The sequence below is a fragment of the Uranotaenia lowii genome, chromosome 2 (assembly GCF_029784155.1).
Source record: "Uranotaenia lowii strain MFRU-FL chromosome 2, ASM2978415v1, whole genome shotgun sequence".
In the NCBI taxonomy this organism is placed as follows: Eukaryota; Metazoa; Arthropoda; class Insecta; order Diptera; family Culicidae; genus Uranotaenia; species Uranotaenia lowii.
Window position 1 is genome coordinate 63,006,309 of NC_073692.1, and position 10,976 is coordinate 63,017,284.

Sequence of the window (10,976 nt, forward strand, 5' to 3'; positions counted from 1 at the left end):
TTCGTCTAATCTGTATTTTAGGTGGCTACATCCCCCTCCTTCAATCTCTGATACTTTTTGGACCAATACTTCTCTTTTAAAAGAAACTGAGGCTACTTTAGTGGATACAGCTGTTTCGAAATTAACACATTTGATTATTTTTGAGTCACTTTTTGAGCGTTTTTAATGGAATTTCTGCTGGCAAAATCTGGCAATAATGAAGTAAAACCATGAGGAGATTGAACTTAAAGTATAATCGGTTAGTATAGATCATAGGTTGCGAAGGGTACATAAAAGATTACTCTTTTTAGGCTTTTGAAAAAAGTGAAAACCATAGTTTTCGTTTTGAGAATTGTTGTTTTTTTTTTCACAGGAGCAGAATTTTGGCAAATCATTATATATTATACAAAATAATAAGCAAATACATACTTTAATATACTCGGGACCTTCGCACGAGCAGACGTGGTATAGGATTCGAACGCTGGAATTTGTTTAAAATAGGGTATTTCATAAGTTTTGTCGTTCATCAGAAATCATCTGTCCCATAGCCTCGGAACCAGATATACAGCATACGAGCTGCGGATCTAGTAAAAAAAATTGTTTGAGGTTAGGTTTGAATGACTCATTAAGAGGCAACACTTTCAGTGTATCGGAAATTTTTTTTATATATATTTCAGCGATCTACCCTTAGTTTTTCGCTTATTGAAAATTAAAAATGCTGGTATGAGACTTGACTTCCCTGATGACCCTTAGCCGAAGTTACCGATCATATGCTTCACTCCAATGGTTGATTTGAACTTTGTGGACATTTTTGACAGTATTTCCATACTTTTCCACCACTCACACACAGTAGTTCTTTGAATAATTAACAGTTTTTTCGGCTATCAATTTGATAATGCTGGGATTTGAATGAAACTGTGCAAAATTATTTTTTCCTTTTTCGCTTGCATCGTAAATATCTCAAAAACGCGTAAATTTTAAATTTTGAAAAAAATAGGTCCGATAGTACTTTTCACAGGCAACAAAATGCTGTCAAAATTTTGAATGTCCGATTACTAGTAAACGAGCTATTAGCAAAAGAAAGTGTCCCATTTCTAAAAGAACTAAGCTTTAGAACAAACGGGTTGCTTTGATTGCAACAAACCTGCAGTATACAAAGTTGGCATACTACAATAAGTGCTTGCCGCTAGGTGTCGCATATTATTATATTTGAATTGGCAGTTTAAAGGTGATTTGAATATTTTGCATTAGAGCGGTCCTTTTCTATTTTCCGACACTGTATATCCATACCCAAAAATTCAACATTTGGAAATAAGGTTTAACGTATTTTGATTTCATTTGATTTGTCTTGAAGATGAACATTTGCTGCATACGTGTCGCTTTGAAAGGAATTGTTATAAAGTTCAAATTATGACACTCTAAATGTTATGTTTATTAAAAAAATAATTGCACTGCAATGTTGAAATACTATGCTGTAACGAGCTTGAATTTTTATTGTTTTCAAATTCATGTGAAATCAAAAATAATGTTTTGACCAAGTTTGTTTTTTATCATACATCACTGTGCATGATGTCGTTTGTTCTCTGTAGGAATAGAATATGCGAGGGAAGCGCTGCCTAGTTCGGGTAATGATTTTGCATGAGTGCGAGTGGGATGCAGCCCTTATTTCACCCAGCTTTTGAATTTGCTGTTCATTTCCATTGCCTAAAGTTCAAAAACGAACTAGTGAGATGCAATCTATTTCTATCAGGCTGGCTGGAGAAAAAGTTTGTCTTGTTCTGCTATCCGAGTTTACGCATACGATTGCTAGAAAATTCCTAAGGGCGACATTTTAAACATTTATGATTCAAATAATCGTTCACTTACTTTAGTTTAAGCTTTAGTTTGCTTCTTGCCTCGGTCATAATGGTTTTAAAAATGTCGGTCCTCCTTTTAAGGGAGTGGAATGAAAAAGAAATATGAACTTTTACTATCTTATGTTAACCTGTTAACTTCAATGGAAACAGATCTATCATGATTGCATGTTAAGAACTAAGCGAACGATTTGTTTGCTTCATTAAAAAACATATTTATGTTATCCAGTGCAATAATTTGGAACTAAATGTTGATTGACATTTCGTACTTCCGACTTTTTGAAAACAATACAGAACATTGTTGTGCTTCCTTCCGGGATATTTTCGATGAATTCGTGGGGCTGTTGTATTAGTGAGGCAAGTTTTTTCTAGAGACGACCAATTTAAGGAACTCATAAAGGGCCAAAATTCGGCGTGGGGGCTAATATAAGGAGCATTTCAATCAATAGTTTGATCAGGTTTATCTCAAATTATCAACCGCTTTCAAGCAAGGACATATTTTTACTGCCTTTCAGGCTAGTAAGCAATCATATTATTTAAAAGTCGCGTCATATTTGTCGAAGGACTTCATTACAGGAAGACTACAATCATGGGAAATCTAGTCAACCATGCCTTAGGGGCCAAGATTGGGTACATTTACCCTATACTTCGTTGAAATGAACTGTAACCAAGCATTGCATCAGCCTTTGCAGTTATGGTGGTTGTTTAGTTACAAACCCGAACCACCTTAATGAGCCCCAAAATGATGCAGCATAAAAAGAGCAACCAGTCAATTTCGATATCGGTTGAAATGTGCTCTCATTTTCTCACGCTCTTCATCGAAACAGTAGACCGCCAATCAGCTGACGAAAAGATCAGTCTTTAGCAACCACAGAAGCAATCGGACATAGCTCCATCCAGCAAATAAAGTTAAAGTCAAAACGTTTAAGTTCCGTTGTTTAAGTTTAATAATAAAATGACCAAACATTGAAGACATAAATAAATTGTTACTCTCAGTCAATCCGTGCTTCTTAGTTCGATCCGAAAGTGCAAAATTAAGTGCAGTAATAATGTGGTAGATTTATTCACATTACTTACAAAACCAGACAAAAAACTGGAATTGAGTTAAGTATTATATTTTTTTTATTTTTGTGGCAAACGGAAATCTTAGTATATTGCAATGAAATAAAAATTATCTGGTGTCTTCAAACAATAGTTATTAATACATCACGTGCAAATATAGCATAAGAGTTAATATTTCTTAAAACTCCGATAAAGCTGTTAAATCAAATATAATAATAGTATATGTATATGTTAGGTTAAATGCTAAATTAATTCCAATTTATTTAATTACTCTATCATAACCAAAAATCTCCGATTTATAAAACATCATAGATCGATATTGGAAAATTTTTTTTTTCATGACAAGTTGCAGATCATCAAAAGTAGATCAGAAGGATCGAAAGCAGAATAAACATTTCCATCATGACAATTGAAAAAAAAACATTAAGATCTTGAACTCAAAATTAAAAATTAGAAAAAAAAAACAGTAGAAATAAATTCAAATCCTTTGAGATACAAGTATAAGAATTCAAGATTAAAATTCGAAACCTAAAATCGGATCTATTCAAAACCACAATTCATGCTGAATTCAAAATCATAATTTCAAATCAAGGTTTGAGAAACAGATAACAAATACACTTTTCATTCAAAATTGAAAAACAAAGTTGCAATCAGAGGCAAAGCAAGAATTTCAAAATTCATAATATAAATCATGATTTATTTCAATCTCATATCATTAAAAAACAAAAAAAAATCGTTTTCATGCAATGTGTTTGATATTGAAAAAAAATTTCCGGAATATTTGCAATTTTGTATAAAGCATTTGATTCTTATCATATCAAGTATTAAATAATAGAAACTTTTGTCAAATAGTTCTTCTAAATGAGACAAAACGTTCAAAACACAGAAATTCGCAGCTAAACTATGAGTGTGTTTTTATGATCAAAAATAATTTCAGATTGGTAAACTAAACAATAATATGCTGAAATTGCATTAGAATCCAAAATATAAAACTCGTGTTAAATTGGTTGGAAAATTTTATTTAGAGCTTCACAGATTGAAATTGAAATGGCAACTCAATTGAGTACTGCCGATTTTTCTACTATAGTTTTTCAATGCTTAATTTTTCAAAATTAATTACGTATTGGAAAAAGGATGTAGAGTGTTTAAACCTACGCAATTTTTAATAATGCTTGCAAACCTAACAATAATTTTGCATAAAGTCCAGTCAACCAACATTCAACACTTTTCAACATCAATGGCTTTTAAAAAACTTAAATCTACAGATAATCCTATCCCTTATGCATCAAAAGTTTTATGGTTCATTAGACATCAATTTGACGTAATCAGAAAAGTTATTGGTGTTACCAGTAAAAACATTTTCACTTTATTTTAAAAAAGGGTTAACTCGCAACAAAATAGTTTTTTTTAATTGAAAAATCTAGTTAAAACGCATTGATATTTGTTGTTTTTGATAAATTTGTGTTGCCATAAAGGCCATTACTTAAAAAAACATTTTTCTGAACATAAGGATGCTGCATACATTTAAGGGTAAAAAAATGCTACAAAAATGTAATATTTTAAATCATTAAAATTAATGTTTGGATGAATGAAATTTTAATGTTGACAAACGCGTGATGCAGAATTGGGGATTTCCCGAAGAACATTTTTACACCAACAGTGTTGGTATAGAATGATAAAACCAGAAACAAGTTTGTATGCGATATCTTTGAGCCAATCCGTTATAGTGGTCATAGTGGTCATAGTAATTTCAAGAAAATCCGTTTTCAAAAGAAATCGGCCGAAGGAAACCAAAGTTATTCATGAAAAACTGTATTTTCATGTTCCTCCCGAACAAAATGTTTCGAAATCCCATACAAACTTCAGGCTCGTTGAGCGACCCCTTTCCGTGATCCGATCTGGCCCAAATGTCCTGGGTCACGAAAGGTGCAGATGGCTTGCCAAACTAGGAATTTATTCGCAAATTTGGACATCTTCTGCTTGGCCGTGAAAAACAGGTTGCCGGGGATCTGTTTGAAGTCGGCCTTCACATATGTTTCGTCGTCCATGATGCAGCATTCAACTTTCGTCAGCATGTTGGGTACAACGGGTTTTGGCGGACTTGTTTTGCTTCTCGTCGCGATTAGGGGCCTTTTGTACCTTGAATGTTCAAAGCCCAGCCATAGCTTTGGCCTTCTAGACAGAGCTTCGGCTTAGGTGCAGCTTCTTAGCCACATTCCGAACGGAGGCGTTCGGGTTTCGGTTGAAGGTCACAACTACATGGTTGTGATTTTTGGTGTTGTACAGAATACTTTTTCCTCCACTGCTGGGCTTCCGATCGGGGGTCAATCGTTCCTCGAACCGCTTAATCACTCGCGACACCGTGAAATTCGCGATTCCCAACGTTTTAGCGATGGAACAATGCGAGAGATCCTTGTTCTCGTGATGAATGCGCAAGATTTTATCACGCACGAGCTGTTCTTTCGATTCCATTTCCAGGAGTTTTGATCACAGGACTTTAAAATTTGCAGGATGCACAACAATGCACTATCAACTAAATCCACCCAAATTCTCAATAAATTCTACCTCACGGGTAAAAATTTAAAGCAATTTCATAGTGGACACCCTTAGCAAATATAATAATAGTAGGAATATTCCTCACTCTCCAAAAACTTGAAAGACACATGAAACGCGCCTCTATGAGAGGAAAGTTCTTTCTTACAAACATGAATAAATGCTATTGGGAAGACCTAAGTTGCCTTAGAAGATTTTTTTTCTCCGAAAGCTTCTGGCGAAAACTGTTAAGCTGATTATGACCGATACTTTGTGTCCCGATCTGACAAGTAAACCATATCATAAGTGTACCATTTTTTTCATCACATTTTCATGAAAAATTAGTTGACTTCGTAAATAAATTGAACTCTCGAAATATGATTTTGATTTATCGGTTCACCATGTTTTAAAGTTTTAAAAAATCAGATGTATCTAAATGAAAGTTATTGGAAAAACAAAGTCTACGAGAAGATTTTTTTTCTTTACCAACTCATTCATTTTCTAGAGAAATGCTGATTTCCATTTACCCAACGTGCTCCAGAGCAATTGAGTTGTGTTTTGTGATAATCAATGAATCGAAAATCTTATTGCAGAGTAGATTTTAAGAGCAATCGTTTTAAAGTATTTACCTAGAAAAATTGTTGCCTTTTTTATTTCTTTTAGGCAATATTCAGAATAGTCCAAATAGTGACATTTCCATCAACGATTGCTCCAAATTGAATATTTAAATAACATGTAGAATCTCAAATTGAAGACATTTTAGCATACTCCGTTGATCGGGACCTTTTTTTTCCTTTCGGCAAAAAACAACATAAATTGAGAACCATAGCAACATAATTTGCAACACGGAGAAAAGTTGAAGTAGGCTGAAATTCCTATGTTGAAAATAAAACATAAACAAAATTTTCTGCTTGATCATAGAAATGCTAGTTCAAACACGAACTTTTGTAGTTAAGACGCGAACCTACGGTTGATGAAAAAAATGTTTGAAAAGACATACACCGTCTTAGCCGACTTAGGCTTTACAGACTGAATAAATGACGTGGACAACTTAAGATTAACATTTAACACCCAGTACCGAGATGGGAATCAAACCCATGCCATCAGTGGACCAGCGATTATCGTCTTACCACGCTAACCACTCGACCACCGAGTGTTCAGAGTTGCCTCAGCTATTCAATGCTTGAAATTTCTTTCTAGTAAGAACTTTCTCCAGGAGGTGGTGCTGATGTACATGTCCTTGCTGAAGTATATGAAGCATGCTTAGAGTTACCAATGTTGATTATAATATGTTTGCCCTTAGTAGAATCATCCCTTTCGTAACATATCTAATTGTTTATTAATTATGTGTGATTTGTTATTTGTCCCACCGATTGCTACGATGAGACAAATCTCTACACTTTTTGATCCGATAACCTTTTAATAACTACCCAGTAAACCATTAAGCACTGTTATAAGCCGCATTTGGGCACTAAAACAGCATTCCAGTGCCTATTAGCCGTATACAATGTTTTCAAAAGCCAATAAGCCCTGTAGAACTTGAACGTCAAATAAGCCCTATATGAGCTCAGAAGAGGAAAGTCAATGCTTATAACGGGCTTTGTGGTTGACATTTTCGTTCAAAAACAACAAATGATAATAGCAACAAAAAATAACAGTCTCAAGTCCAGCTGCCATTTCATTTCATAAAGTATGAAGAAAATTATCAGGTGGTTTTAGAAGCTGCATTACCAAGCCGGTGAACGATATTTGGGTGTCCATCAAAGCTACTGAGAAACCCGTTGGCCGGGAAATCATCTTCGGCTGTGGAAGATTCGGAAACAGACAAACCGAGGCAATCGCACAAAAGGATCAGCTGGAAAAATAACTTGCAGGAACCTGTCTTCGTGGGATACCAACCGATTGACCTCCTTATTCAAGTTGGAGAGAAATAGTCCTAAAATTATCAACAAATGCATAATTGTTTTCTGCCTCAATAGTGAATTCCGTGTTTGTGAAAATTTTGTTATGCCAGCAAAAAAAAATTATGTAAATAAATTAAAAATTCAAACAACAACTTCTAGTTTTGTTTTTCATCCTCTGTTGAATCAGCATTGTATTAATATCTTTATTTATCGTTGATAAAGCATGAATGATTAATGGATTGGTATCACATTAACAATTCAGTTGTAAATTTGAATTTAAATATGCCTTATTTCCCAATCTTGATGCAAGGATGTGATAGTTCATGGAGCAAGGGCACTGCAAATAATACGACTGTCCATGAAAGTCAAGGTAGGTTAAGAGTTCGATTCCTGCTTCAGCAGCAGTATTCCAAGCGACGTTGAGTTGCGTGCGTGTAGCCGTGTAGTACGGTTCGCTGTTTTCATGCGCCTCGTTTTAGTCCATCGGTTTGGGCGAAAAATAGAAATTACGACTTTAACACGTCCGAAATATTTGGAAATATATCTGCCACGTGCGTAATATGTGTGAATGATTAGTGAATCGTAAATTGGGCAGAGATTTTCAAAAATTGCCGTACGAAAAAGTGATTGAAAAAATGGCGTCTAGCTTAAATTGAAATCAAGCAAGAAGGGTTGTCAAGTGTGCTTGCTCCGTGTGCGGTCTTCAAGGAGAATAACGTGAAGTTTTTCTAAGCGGTGTATAGAAAGTGTTTGGGAAATGTTTTAAAATGTGAAATATTGATATCATCGTCAGGGTTTCCCCATCCCGAAAAAATCAAATTTTTATTCTGCTCTGGCATCCTGGGCGCTTGTATGAGCAAGGCTTGGGCTAGTGGAAGTACGTGTGTGCGTGAGTTAACGATAATGGGTTGACGAAGAAATGTAAAAATCTCGTTTGAAAATAAGAAAAGCTCTGGCTATCAGCCAAATGTGTTAGTGTTAAGTAGTGAGCGAGAGAGAGAGCTTTGAAGTGTCGGAATGGTCAGGATTTCGGGATATTATCGTTAATTTGGAGGGAGAGAGAACTAATTACATTTCTCATCTACGAGAGTAAAGCATCTCCGAAATGTGTCGATGACGAGTGGAAACATGGTAGTGTTGAGTGTAGGTTGGCGAGCGGTGAAAAAATATCGCGCAAAGCGATACAATATGGGGTAAAGTGCTGATTTAGGCACATCATGGTACCATCGACGTCGGAACATCAAATCTGGTGAGGATGTTCCCTTTTTTTTTCTACCTTATTTTATTGTATCTTTTCTTTTCATTTGAGTTAAGATGCAAAAAACTATATTAATTAAAGTTTCCTCAAGTTAAAATTATATTTCAAGTTAAAATAGAAGAAGTTTAGTTATCATCGATAATTGAAAAGCACAAATAAACTCAAATGGAAATAAAAAAGCTTTAATTTTATTACCATATCTTGTTTATAATCATTGTTCGGGGTTTTGGGTTGGGCCATCCGGGCATCCGATTGAAGCGATTCTTGAGGAGAGCATTGGGCTGCCTCACCAGCAAGGGATCGTGAATTGAGGACGGGTCCGTCTCCCCACCCAGCTGAGCGCTTTGCGTTGTAATGGCTCGACTCAGACGCTCGATAAGTTTGATTTGTTCTTTCGATGGAGACAATTCGATCCTATCCCTAATTAGATGTGTAAGTGCCTCTGCTTACATCTCTTATCCTTTGAAACAGTCCATTCATTTCGAACTTATCCAGTTGATGAATCTTGATCAAGTTTCAAAGTAAAAGTTGCTCGCTGCTACTGGCTGTGCCTTGCTACCTGGGTGGTAGAAATACATACATACATACAGCAGCAGTATTCCAAGCGACAAAAAAAATCAACATCTGGGAAAAGAGGGATGAGGAAGACAGAAAAACCTTGGGAAAAAGACAAAACATACAGATTTGTATTTTTTTGTTTTTTTTTAACCAGTGGGTTGTATCCACTGGGAAATATTTTGACATTTCCGAATGTTGGCCGTATATCGGCCGAAATACACGCCAAAAGTGGCCTCTGGGCAGCCCTTAAGTCGAATATAGAGCTTTCAAGCTTTGTGAAGTAGTTCTATATTCGACTATAAGGCTGACTTAGGGTCATTTTTAACGGCCTAATGGTTACTTAGGTATCTTTTCCTGCAGCTACTTCAACCTTCCAAAATTTTCAAACGAAGAAATTGTTTACTGTTTGATAGGAAAACGTTGTGCTCAGTAGCATTCGTACAACAATATAACTTGTGACTTCTGAATGGATGAGTCATGGAACTATTTTGAATCTGGAAAAAAAATCGTCGATAACATCGTCTCACAAATTATATCAATCAGTTCGGTAGCTCATATCAGCGCAACGCATTAACGCAGTAGGCATGTCGTACCCCCAGTAAATTCACAGGCATTTCACAGTATGTAGCCACAATGTTAATCCCTACAGTTATCGGGTTCTCCAGGCAAAAATTGAGACATTATGAACTTTGATCGATTCTTTTAATGGGGCTCTTTTTCAGTTCGGTTTCCTGGAAACTTAACAATGAATCAACAAAAACGTTTAAAGGGCTACTAGAGCAGCAGTAATGAATCATTCAAATGCGAGTTCCTCATAAAATTTCACAACCTGTATTCTCATCGAAACAAATTGACAGCTGTACAAGGTACAAAATCAGCGAAGCAAATGCTCGAAACCCCATTCTATTTCCAGGCAACACTTTGTAATTTTGGAAGTTTATCTTTGGCGCAAAATTTTAATGAAGTCCCAAAGTCGAGGAAAAAAAACTAAACAGTTGCCCCCGGTAATCACCACGCGATAACGACTCAGGGATTGTGATAAACGCTATCGAAACTCGATAACTCGACTCGAGCAAGTCAGTAGCAAAATCAGTAAATATTTGAACCGGTTGGTTTTTTTTCTTCTGTTTGTTTTTGGTTTCTGGTAAAAGTGCATTTTATTGGTACTTGTTTTTCACTGATTTTTTTTCCTCTTTATTGGGTACTGATGATGTGTACCTCGATCGTTTGCCTGTTTGTTTAGGTTTGTGTTTCTGTTTTTTTTTCGAATTTGATTTTTGTTGTTTGATTTGCTGTTTTCGTAACTGGTTAATTTTGATGTTTTTTTCTCGTTGTTTTTGCAGTTGATCGGCTTAAGATGGTTGGTTTGATTTTAATCAATCAATAATAACGTGCAGTTGCTGTTGACGGAACAAATTGAAGCTACTACTACTACAGCAGACAGCAAATTTATTCGCTAGATTGGTTGTTTTTTGTGTATTTTTATGTTAATTCTGCTTGTGGTGTGTGGTTTAACTAGCTGCGCAGTACAAACATTCGTACGAATGCGGCATTAATAATTAAAATATTTTTCCTTTTGTTTGCTTCTTTCTGGAGCTTGTTACATCGCACATAAACTGCTATTGTTTTTGAATAATTTTTCACCTATTAGATTCACTAACCGTAATTCAATTATTTGTCAATTGTTGCTATATGTTGCTTTGCATTTCATGTTTTATAGTAAACGTCATTATTTTTTCTCATAGATAGGAATTAAAAAGCTTCTGAAAAAAGGACTTTATTAATGATATAAGAAACACTTAAATACTATTTCATTTTTTTGTTATTTGA